The sequence below is a fragment of the Dasypus novemcinctus genome, chromosome 9 (assembly GCF_030445035.2).
Source record: "Dasypus novemcinctus isolate mDasNov1 chromosome 9, mDasNov1.1.hap2, whole genome shotgun sequence".
NCBI classification, from domain to species: domain Eukaryota; kingdom Metazoa; phylum Chordata; class Mammalia; order Cingulata; family Dasypodidae; genus Dasypus; species Dasypus novemcinctus.
Window position 1 is genome coordinate 56142936 of NC_080681.1, and position 12181 is coordinate 56155116.

Sequence of the window (12181 nt, forward strand, 5' to 3'; positions counted from 1 at the left end):
ATTTCTACTAATTCCTCAGGTCTTGAAATAGTGATAACACCCTTCAAAGAAGTCTTACATGAACTACAAAAGTTGCTTCTGTTCATATGACAACATATAATATCTTCTTGATCCTCTTTAAAAGTATTTAGACCCGTAGAAAGATTCTCCCCAATTAGGCCAGTGTTTTCTCATTATCCCTACTTACATAGAAGTTTTGACCTCTAGAATACAGCCAAAAAGAGGTGCTTTACTTTATGAATAAAAAGTTAAATTTTACCCTTTCTTCCACAGTAGGGCAAATGAACCTAGTATTTCAGTTTGAGTAACACCAGAGAGTATTGTGGTTTCTTTAGGGCCAGTTTTATTCATCACTATATAACTAATGCCTAGTCTAACACTATAATATTTACGACTATATGAATAGTAATGAATGAATGAATGCTTGAAGTAATCATTATGGATATTTAAATAAGGAATATTTTACCTATTTATTTTATGGTGGTAATCAATCTCTAAATGATCGATCTTGCTTTTCATACATTCGTTCATCACTTATACATATTATATACATAAAACACGTATACACACATATATATATGCACATGTATGTGAGCAGTACTCATAGCATTCACTATTTTTTTAGGCACTATTACAGATACTAAGGACACAAAATTGAATACAATAGGCAAAATACCTTGTTTTCATGAAATTTACCTTCTACCTAAGTTAAAATTACAAACAAAAATCATAGTACAATGGATATGAAAGAGATAACTGCTAGGAAAATAAACAAAGCAGAGGAGGGATAGAAGATACCAAAAGGCAGTGGAATTTTAAATAGTGCATTCAGGGACAGGTTCACCATAAAAATTCTCTTTGAACAAACAGTTAGAGAAAATGAAGAAAACCCGTGAGGATACATGAAAAAAATACATCTTAGGCAAAGAAGCTATCTTATTCAAAATAAGTGAGGCAGGTGAGGATCAAGTATGTTTTTAAAAAAGAAAGATAGCCAGTGGTATTGGGTCTAAGTGAACAAGGAGGAGAAAAGCAGAAGATAATATGGGGCAAGAAATTGATAGTTTTTTTTAGAGATTATATAAGGACCGTCACTGTATTCTGATATGGGAGCCATATTTTAAAAGAATAAAATATTCTTTATTCAAATATTTGTGGAAGCTGCTCTCCTAAGATTGGATTCCAGGGTGGGCAAATGCATAGAGAGAGCTACTACAAGGTCATGGAAATAATACAATGTGCATATGACAGCAATAAAACTAGGACAAAGATTCTTGATCTATTTTGAAGAAACAGCCAATATAACTTGCTGAAGAACTGCCAATGGGGAGTGAGAAAATAAAGAAATTAAGTATAACTTTTTGGTTTTGTCCATGTAATTTTGAAGGAGTTTGCCATCAACTACAATGGAAATGGCTATGATATGCAAATGAAAGAAGGAAAGCAGATCAGGATATTAGTTTGTTCTTGTTAAAATTAAAATGCCTTTTGAAAACTGAATAAGAGGTTGGATTTGTGAGCTTGGAGTTCAAAAATGAAGAGGTCAGTTCTAGAAATAAAAGTACAGGAAATATTAGCATAAAGATGGTATTTAAGCCAAGAGCCTATTTGAGATTTCCAAAGGACATATAGGGTAGAAAAGACAAAAATTTAGTTTGATGAGTAGAAATCAGGAAAGGAACCTAAGAAGGAGAGGGTAAAGAGTAAGAGAAAACAGGAAAATGTGGTGTCCTTGAACCCAAGTGGAGAAAGTGTTTGAGGAGGGAGGGAGTGATATACGTTAAAAGTTGATGGGAAATGAAATACACTGAAGACTGAAAATTGACCATTGAATAGAGTAGTATTGAGGTTATTGGTGGCTTGTTAAAATTAGACTAGTGGAGCAGTAAAGGCAAACTGACTGGAAAGGAGTTGAATAAAGAAGGCATGGTGGTTTGAAGCTGTATGAATCCCCTGAAAAACATGTTCTTGAATTTAATCCATTCCTGTGGGTGTGAATTTGTAAATAGGACCTTTTGATAAGGTTACTTCAATTAAGATGTGACCCAGCCCATTCATGGTGGGTGTTAATCCTATTACTCGAGTCATTTATAAATATAATGAAACTCAGAGAGAAAGGCACGGAAGCAAGAGGCTGAAATTCAACAGGACTGGGATGAGAATGGAGAGTCCAGTAAAGGCTGCTATATGCCTTGCTATGGGAAAAACTAAGGACCAAAGATTAAAAGCATCCAGCCCCAGACTATCACAGTCTTTAGGAAGAAAGTATCATCTTGATGGTAACTTGATTTGGACTTTTTCCAAGCCTCAAATCATGAACAAATGAGTTCCCATTGTCTAACCTTACCTTTTTCATGGCATTTGCTTGACCAGTCTAGGAAACTAAAGCAGATTTTGGTATAAGAAGAATAGGGTTCTGCTACTGAAGATACCAAAAATGTGGTATTTAGATTTGGGTAAAGGATGGAAGCTGAAAGAATTGTGAGATTCTTAATAAGAATTGCCTATGTTGCTTTGAAGAGATTGTTGGTAGAAATATGGATGCTAAAGGTACTTATGATTAGGCCTTAGACATAAATGATGAATGTGTTATTAGAAACTTGGGGAAAGGTGATCTTTGTTTTAAAGTGAGCAGAGAACTTGGCGAAATTGAGTTTTGATTTTGGATGAAAGGCAGAGATTAAAAGTGATGAACTTTACTATTTAGCTGAGGAGATTTCCAAGTGTGGAAAGTGCAGCCTGGTTTCTCCTTGCAGCTTATAGTAATATATGAGAGGAAAGGGATAAGCTGAGAACTGTACTCCTGGGCACAAAGAAATCAGAAACTGATGATTTGGAAAATTTTGACCTTCAGGAAAGTGAGTTCCCAGTGAATAATAGTCTATATGAGAGTTTCACAGAACATGGAAACACTCAGCAATTTCTGTGAAATTCAGAGTTAGAAATACATTTATTCAGGAAAGATCTGTGGAAAGTTCCTTTATCAGCAGGTTTGGACTCCTATGAAATACATACAAAACCAATATTTTTTTTTGCATTATTTGTATCAATGGAACCACTGCCAAACTGAACTAAAAGGGACAGAGAGGGAAACGGACTTGGCCCAGTGGTTAGGATGTCCGTCTACCACATGGGAGGTCCGCGGTTCAAATCCCGGGCCTCCTTGACCCGTGTAGAGCTGGCCCATGTGCAGTGCTGATGCACGCAAGGAGTGCCGTGCCACACAGGGGTGTCCCCCACATAGGGGAGCCCCATGCGCAAGGAGTGCACCCCATAAGGAGAGCCACCCAGCGCGAAAGAAAGTGCAGCCTGCCTAAGAATGGCGCCACCCACACAGAGAGCTGACACAACAAGATGATGCAACAAAAAGAGACACAGATTCCCATGCCACTGCCAACAACAGAAGCGGACAAAGAAACAAGATGCAGCAAATAGACACAGAGAACAGGCAACCGGGGTGGGGGAGGAAGGGGAGAGAAATAAATAAATAAATAAATCTTAAAAAAAAGAAAGGGACAGAGAAGGGCCAAATTGAAGGAAAAATCATTTCAAAGGCAGAACCATGGAAGCTGAGATCTGAACTGAAGTCATCTTATCAGGCCAAGAGAGTGGGCTCACTCATTCAGGTGTGTGGAAAATGTGAGTCTGCTCTAGGACTTGGAGAGGGCACATTTTCCACTCCATTGTTCAGTGAGAGTCTGACCACCACCCCAATGCACAGAGAGGGTAGAGCAAGTGCCCAGGCACTGTGGGAGGTCTGCCACTACTCCAACTCTCAGAGAGGGTTGATTTTGCCCTGGTGTTTGCAGAGAACCTGGCTGCCATCCCAATACTTAATGCTTGGAAAGAATGGGGTCTTTATAGCAGTGTTTGGGGACAGCATGGCCACAGCACAAGCAGTTGGAAGGGATGGGGCTGCCACTTTATCATGCCCAGAGTATAAAACATACTTCCATAAATGACTCTCAGACCTTGAAATCTAATGGAGTATGCCCTGTTGGGTTCCATAATTGTTTGGGATCCATGGTCCCTGTTTTCCTTCCCATTTCTCTCTATGGGAATGGGAGTGTTTAATCTATGTCTGTCTATCAATTTTGTATTAGAAATACATAACTTGTTCTCTAGGTTTAACAGGTCTGTAAACAGAAAGGAATTGTGCCTTAGCACAGACCACACCCATATCTGATTTGATGAGATTTTATACTGAGCATTGTTTCGGAAAGACTTAAAGATTTTGGGACATTGTGATGAAACTAATGTATTTTGCATGTAGAACAAATATGCTTGTTTGGGGTCCAGATTTTGGCATATGGAGGTATGAAACTGTTTGTACCCCAGAAAAACATGTTCTTAAATTTAACCCATTCCTGTGGGTGTGAACTCCTTGTAAGTAGAACTTTTGGTGAGGTTTCTTCAGTTAAGGTGTGGCTCAGCCCAGTGAGGATGGCTTTTAATCCTATTACTGGAGTCCTTTATGAGACAATGAAACTCAAACACAGAGAGAGATAATCACAGAAGCAAGAAGCTGAACTTTCAACAGAACCCAGAAGAGAATGGAGAGGCTAGGAGTTACTGCTGTATGCCTTGCCATGTGAAAAGCTAGGAACCAAACATCACCAGCAACCAGTTCCAGAATGTTACACACACTCTTCTGAAGAAAGCATCACCTTCATGACACTTTGATTTGGATGTTTTCAAATTGTTTCAAACTCTGAACAAATAAATCCCTATTGTTTAACCTGATCCATTTCATTGTATTTGCTTGAGCAGCCTAGTAAGATAAAATAACTTTCCTAAGGAGCTTGGTTTTGAAGAAAAGCAAAGGAAGGGTATAGTAACTGATGGGAGATATAGGTTAATTTTTCTTTGTTTTAGAGCAGACTGTTATATTATTTGTATATGATAATGAAAATTATTTTCTAGAGAAGGATAAAATTGTGCTATTGGAATTTGGGGGAGAGGGGATATACCACTGTACTGTCCTTGAAGAAGTAAGAATGTATATCTACTAGATAATTGAAAGTTTTGGCCTTTAATATGAATATGTAGAGTTTTTCTAAAACAACAGAAGTGAAGCCAGTATATAGGCAGAATAGCTATATAAAAGTGCTGGAGAAAGTGGAAGTTATCATTTGATAGCTTTTATTTTTTTTTTAAATGTAATTTGAAAGCAAGGAATTTTAGTGGGAGAATAAAAATGAGAATTGAAAGTTTAAGAAGGCAAAAGACTTTCATCTGGAAAAGGGACTATGAAGAGAACAACAGATAAAGTATGACTTCCAAGCTGAATTAAGGGACTAGTTCAGGTTTGTGAGATAATTTACTTAGTTTGTAACCTTTTGTTGTTCCATGGACCCTTTGCCAGTCAGGTGAAAACCACGGAACTCCTTCTCAGAAAGTAGTGGCAGATAGTTTTATGACACTCAACATCAGAGGTCAGAGAAAAAAAGAGAATGTTCATTTTTTTTCAACTCAAGCTCACAGATCCCCTGAAATCTTTTCACTGACCCTTTGGTTAAGAACCCCTGCTTTACTGAGATAAGTCAGCATGGTTGTATGTTTTTCTCTAGCAACATTCAGCCCCACTTATGTATAGTTAGTTACTGGGTAGTCAGAAGATTGGCTTTAACCAGAGTTATGGTTTTACCGGAGAAATATGAGGAGATACTATAGGAACAAGTGATTCGAAGACATAAGCACTGGGAGTACTTATAACAGTGAATTCATACGTGGAGCTCTTTCATTACACAATACTTCAATAAATACTTGTAAAACACCAACTTTGTACTAAGCAACTCTCCAGATACATTGGAAAATTTTGTGGTAACAAAGATTCCTCCCCATATGATGCTAACATTCTAATGGATGGAAACAGAGAATGAATATATATATATATATATATATATATATATATATATATAAATTATAAGCTGTATTTGCTGATAATAACTACTATGGGAAAAAGAAGAATTAAAGCATGATCAGATGTGCTGTGTTGGAGGGTGCAGTATATTTAGACTGGTCAGGGCTTACATAATTTGTGAAGTAAGGTTTGAACACAGACTTGAAGAAGATGAAGGTATTAATAAGGCAGCTATCTGGAGGAAGAGCATTCCAAAAAAGATGGCTTTTGGAGCAAAGGTCTGAAATCAGAAGTGTGCCTGGTATTTTCAAATTGTTGTATGGAGGACAGGATGTTTTGGATGGGTTGAGAGAGTAGGAGCAGAACAAGAGAAAAGATGAAAGAAGTTAAGGGGGAGGGGCTAAAGGAAGAGGATCACCCTTTTAATTTGAGTGAAATGTGCAGTCATTGCATAGTTTTTAGTTTGCTAAAAGGTTCTGGGGGCAATGTACCAGAAGATGATTGAAAAATGACAGTTGGATTTTGCAATGTAGACATCATTGGTGACCATAAAGAAATTAATTTAAGTGAATTGATGGAAGCAAAAGCCAGATTGAAATGAGTTTAAGAAAGAATGGGAAGAGAGGAATTGGAAACATAGAGTACAGACAACTGTTTCAAGAAGCTTTGTTTTTAAGAAAGAAAATCTGACTTCTTCCCCATAGCCTCAGAATTTTGAATAAGCTAACACGCCACATACCATGGAAGTTTCACATAAAAACTTTCCATTCCAAGATATCCATGGAAAATGGGGTCATCCAAAACTCTTTCATACTGGGGTAAGTTACAAAAAATAAATATTTGATTATTTATTTTTCTTATTAAAAACAGGAAGGTCTTTTTTTCCCTAAAATTGATCCAAACACAATGTTTTTTTAAGCCATATTTATTCCCAACAATAAACTACTTTTCTTCTTTTTGCATGAGCCACTTTTTGCAAAAAAGTTGTATTCTCCTGCATTTATTTTACCAAAGCAAGTAAAACTATTCTTTATGAGTTACTTCTCTTTCCCTTTGACTGCAACAAAAATACAAGGAAATGGATAACAGACTGGTTTCAAAACAAACTTTTTTCTTTTTTCTTTTTTCAAATGGAAGGCATAAACATCTGAGAGAGTGAAAAAGAAAAGGGAAAATGGAAATTTTGGAGTTATGTCCTTAACTAAAAACAGGTAAGAGAACAAAGAGAGGAATTGGCTTAGATAGGACTACAGATAATTCATTTATGACAGGCTCTCAAGAACTAGCCCTAGGTAACATTTAGCAATACCTGGAAAAGTTTTGATGGTCATAATTGGGAAAGTCTTTTACTGGAATTTAATGTTTAAAGACAAGGAAAGCTGCTAAATATCCTCCAGTTCACAAGAGAGTTTCCATAATGAAGTGTTAACTAGTCCAAAATGTCAATAGTGATTAAGATTTGAGATCCTTGTCTATGGTAAGAGGAGGGCAGGTAGAGTACGTGGGCACAGAGAATGGTGTTGGAACTAGGTGGGAATTAGAGTCTGTAGCATTCAAAGTCTCAATGCAATAAGTAGAACAAGGTCAGCGGCTGAGGAAGAGGAAGACAGGGGAGGACAAGGGTTAAATATCACTAACTTTACCAAGAAAGTACAAAAGTGAGATAAGGTAAGAAAAGTAAGAGACTATGCAAGCAAATGATGATAATGAGTGACCAAAGAATTTAATCCAGGTAAGGTAAGCAAAGGGATGAGGGCATTAAGGGAGTGAGGAACAGTGAAATTATGTTATATTCAGTGGATTTGAGATTCTGCAGAGAGTTTGAGTTTCTGGGGCTCCCCTTTTATTCCTCAAGAATGGGAAAGAATGCCTAGAAGAGGTGTGGTTTTAGTTCTTATGCTCTGCTTCTTGCTGAAGGGAGGGAAAGAGTGATTTTTACTCTCAATATGTGCAATCCTTTCTAGTCCAACTTAATGGACTTCACGACCATTGGGGAAATTCTTTCAAACTAAAATACCCTTCCCCAACTTTTCTCTAATTTAAAACAAACTCCATACATACTAATAAGTAAATGACAAAAGATCCCATAAGAAAATCCACAAAAAAATATGGATATGAATGTATGTAGTTTTGAGCTAAGAAAGTAGAGTAAGTTATATTGCAGGGATATAATCACAGATTAGCATCCTGGCTCTCCCCTTACTACTTGTGTGACTTGGAGGATGCTACATATCTTCTCTGTAAATCATCTGTAAAAAGGGGATGAAATTCCTACATACCATTCTGGACCTGTATGAGGATTCAATGAGATAATGCATTTAAAATTCTTAGCACAAGGACAGACACATGACAAACGTTCAATAATGTAGTTTATGTTGTTAACTATAAGTATTAATTTAGAAAGGAGGAAATTTCCAATAAACTTAATATGGCTAAACTTAACACATGTCAGAGAATTGCAAACTTTATTAAGATAAAATTTACACCTATCCAATTGACAAAAATTTAAAAACATTCTAGCATGCAACCCTGGGGGGAGTATATGAGGAAATAGGCACTCATTTATATTACTGTTCATAGTAAGATTTGGCATTGTCTTTTTAGAAAATAGTCTGTCAGCTTTCATTAACATTAAAATATGTATATTCCTGAATCCACCAATCCGAAATGTAAGATTCTGACTGATAGAATTGAAATCAAGGGAAAGTCAGGGTTTATGCATAAGGTGATTATTTTTGCTAACACCCATAAGATGAAAATTTATTTTCTTTCAAGGTGAAAAGATCTTTCTTCAGAGCAGATGAAGGCTGGAAGCAGCAGGGAAGGGCACCACTGGATTGTAAGGCACAGCAGCAGTGAGAAGGAGCAAACACCAGGGTTACAGCAGGTCAAGATCTGGCAACACTATGAGCAACTCTGGAAGGATTGTAGCCTGAAGCAGTCTCATTAAAACCTGGTGCTGTAGAGTCATCTAAGAACCAGATAGCTGAAATTTTGAAACCAAGGATTGCCTGCCACTTTCTGCTTCTAACTGACCTCAGGAGAGTTATGTAATTTTCCTGTGCTGCAGATGTCTCATCTGTAACTTGTGGAGAAACAGAGGACCAATGCCATAGGGTCTTGATTAGAGTTAAATGAGGTATAACTTTGAGTGTGCATAATGACACCTGGTACATATTAACTACTACATAAATGTTTGCTAAATTAAAAAAAAAATTATTTCCAGAAACACTAACCTAAGATAGGAAGTATTTTTCCATCTGGTTGAGCATATATTCTCAAAATGGAAGACCGAGACTTGGGAATCTACCAATGGCAAACAAGTACAGTTGAAATTATAACCATCAAACCACAGCCTAGATTAAATTGTAGGTCCTCCAATAATTTGTTGTTATTATATTTATCATTAACAATAAATACTTTACAAATTAATATAATAATACTTACCAGCTATAGTACCCTGGGCTAAACATTTTACCAATATTATCTAATATATGCAAACATCATATGGTTAGCTTTTATTATCATTCAACATTGATAAATGAGGAAACGGAGACCAAGCAAGATAATTCTGTGAATCATCCAAAATCAAGCAGTTAATAAGCTGGGAGCCAAGGTCCTGACTTTGTTCAGTCTAATTCCAAAGTCAATATACATTCTCTATTGGTATGGCTAGTCTGGAAACACTGAGTATTTTATAAGGTTATTCTATTATTGTGCAATACAGTTAGTATTTGCTGAAACCCATTGGGGTTTGGGGAACAGAAAACCCAAAGATGGGTATATATTGAAGATTTTTATCTATAGGAGAATCAGTGTTCATGTAAAAGGAATATACACAGAATCAGCCAAACTGAAAATTTACATATATGGTAGAAAGATGTGATCTTTTGGAAAACAGTATCATTAACAAGATGCTGGGGACCATTTAAATAGCCCAAGATGCATAATATTGGAGGGACTAATCTTGTCCCTATTTCATGGATCAGTAATCCATATAAGACCTGTTTAATTAGACAGAGTCGAATGATTTCCAGTTGCCTTTCTACATCATTTTAACATCCCTTAAATGTCCAAACTGTAATAAAATCAGGTTTGATCCAATGCTATATCCATTCTCGTGTGCTCTCTGCTTATTTCCCTGGGAAGTAGGAGTGATCTCATTAACTATTCCTGAGATGGAAAATCAATATCACACATACATTTAAACTTCTAAATTCACAATATATTTAACTGCACATATTATACATTATTAAACTTCACTCACTGTCTCTTTAATATTAATATATTATGTATCATATTTAAATATACTAGTCTAATACCACTTGATGGCTAACATTTCAAAAGCTATTTAAGATAGTTTTATTTACTAAGAAATAAATGAGATAGATAAACCTCTAGACACAGAAAACAACAACAGCAAATAAAGCAGTGTAACCAAGTGGATCCCTAAAGTGAATGATGGTTAAAATATGCATCTAAAACGTTGGTGTTATTGTACCAAAAAATTGGCAGGATTTTAAATCTCTACTCTTTCTTATCTTACTCTTATTTCCAAGTTTCTTAAATCCCAAGCATGCTGATATCTTAAAATCGTAATCAAGATTTTATTAAAACTTAATTGGAAAAAAAATATCTTTTAATACAATTTATGATTCAATAAACTGCACCTAGCTACTAAATTTAGGCAATTGAAAAAAATAACAACCACCAACTACTTATTTTTGGCTTATATAGATTATAACTAGGGTATTTGTTTGAAAGCAATGATCTAGTCTTAATGTTTATCTGTATTTATTGTTTTTTATTTACTTGAGGTGCTCAAATTTTACTTCGTTATTTCTCTTCTGAAAATAGAGTTATATGAATTATTTTCCAGATTTTCATTCTAATTTAATGAGACAACTGGGAAGGAATGTGAGACAGAGAGAGAAAGAGATTCAAATAATCCTTTTCGTGTATGTCATATATTTTAAAAAAGAAAACAGACTTTTCATACCATTACTATGAGCCATACATCACATTACACTAAACATTGGTTCTGTTTCTCAAAGGAATCTGAATCTGGAAGGAAGAACATTATATTGTAAACAATGTGAATGATAGTGTTGAAAGGTTCTGAAAAGGAAAAGTATGCATATTCTATGTTTATTTTTGTTTAGTTTTGGTTTTGGTTCTCTTACTTTCAAGAAGACGAAATACCTAAAAAATATAGCAGTATGTGTATTAGCAATGGAAGATGAAGGAGCATTAATTTTTGTGGACTCGAGTAAGAAAGAAAAACAAATACAGTATATATGGTGCATGAGGTACATATAAATCTAAAGAGGTGTGGATGCAGATATTGTATTAATATGCATATTAAATTAGGTCTCCACAATCAATCTGGCATTTTAAATATGTTAGATTTTTAAAATAAGATTGCTAAGAAAATCGTCAATTTCCTTAAACTCTACTAGATTAATTTTGCTGTCCTAAATAACTGAGATATTTGTGGTAGTCTCCCCTTATAAATAGAAATTGATATTCATTTATTTATTAGCCAAACGAAGATTGGTTTGTACCTTTATCAACTGGAATTTTTGTTTAATTTTGCACAGGAACTTACTTTCATCCAGTTTTCATGTAACAAAACATAGATAAAGGCCGTTGCTTGCCCCACTCATGTTGTATTTGAAGTATGTAATGTCAGATCTCCAGTATTATGCCTTAAACAATGAAGCCAAACATGCCAGGGGACTTCTTAATAGACAGTTCTGATGAAGCAAGAGTATTAAATTTATCCAACCATGAACAATACATTGATTATCATATACTTCAGCCCTTCTGTTATGTCTTGATGACAAGAAAAATAAAAAATAGAAAATGAAATGTGCTTAGTTACTGGTAAACTGAAATTCTTATAATATATATTGCTTGGAAAACATTTACATGACCAGTATTGAGCTTTTTTAAAAAAATTATGAGTAGTATTCAATAAATGCAACAATTATGATAACATTCTTATAGATATGTAAATGAAAACATGAAAAAATACAATTTTTGGCCCTGTGTTGTTTGTTCCATTAAGGGGAAAATAAATTGTATAACAGGAAAGCACAGAATAACCATGCCAATTATGTTTCTTTGAAAATTGTGCCCACACTGCATACCTAGTATTTGTCAATAAGTTGAGTTTAAAGATGTAGAAAGTGATAAATTATATGATTTAAAAATTATTTTGCAGCTGAAGCTTAACAAAGGATTACTAAAAAAACTTAGTTAAAGGGGGAAAATCACATGATTCAGCTGGATAAGACATGATTATACTATGCTTAA

General features: G+C 35.2%; 1 long non-coding RNA gene across 1 annotated transcript in view; it reads left to right on the forward strand.

Moving 5' to 3' along the window:
* The window catches only part of LOC131279905 (uncharacterized), a 32992-nt gene extending 23912 nt beyond the window's left edge, over positions 1-9080 (forward strand). The window contains exons 2-3 of the long non-coding RNA XR_009187403.1: positions 7001-7074; positions 8639-9080. This is a non-coding gene — a long non-coding RNA (uncharacterized lncRNA). The remainder of the gene's footprint in view (positions 1-7000; positions 7075-8638) is intronic.
* The last annotated feature ends 3101 nt before the right edge of the window (positions 9081-12181 follow it).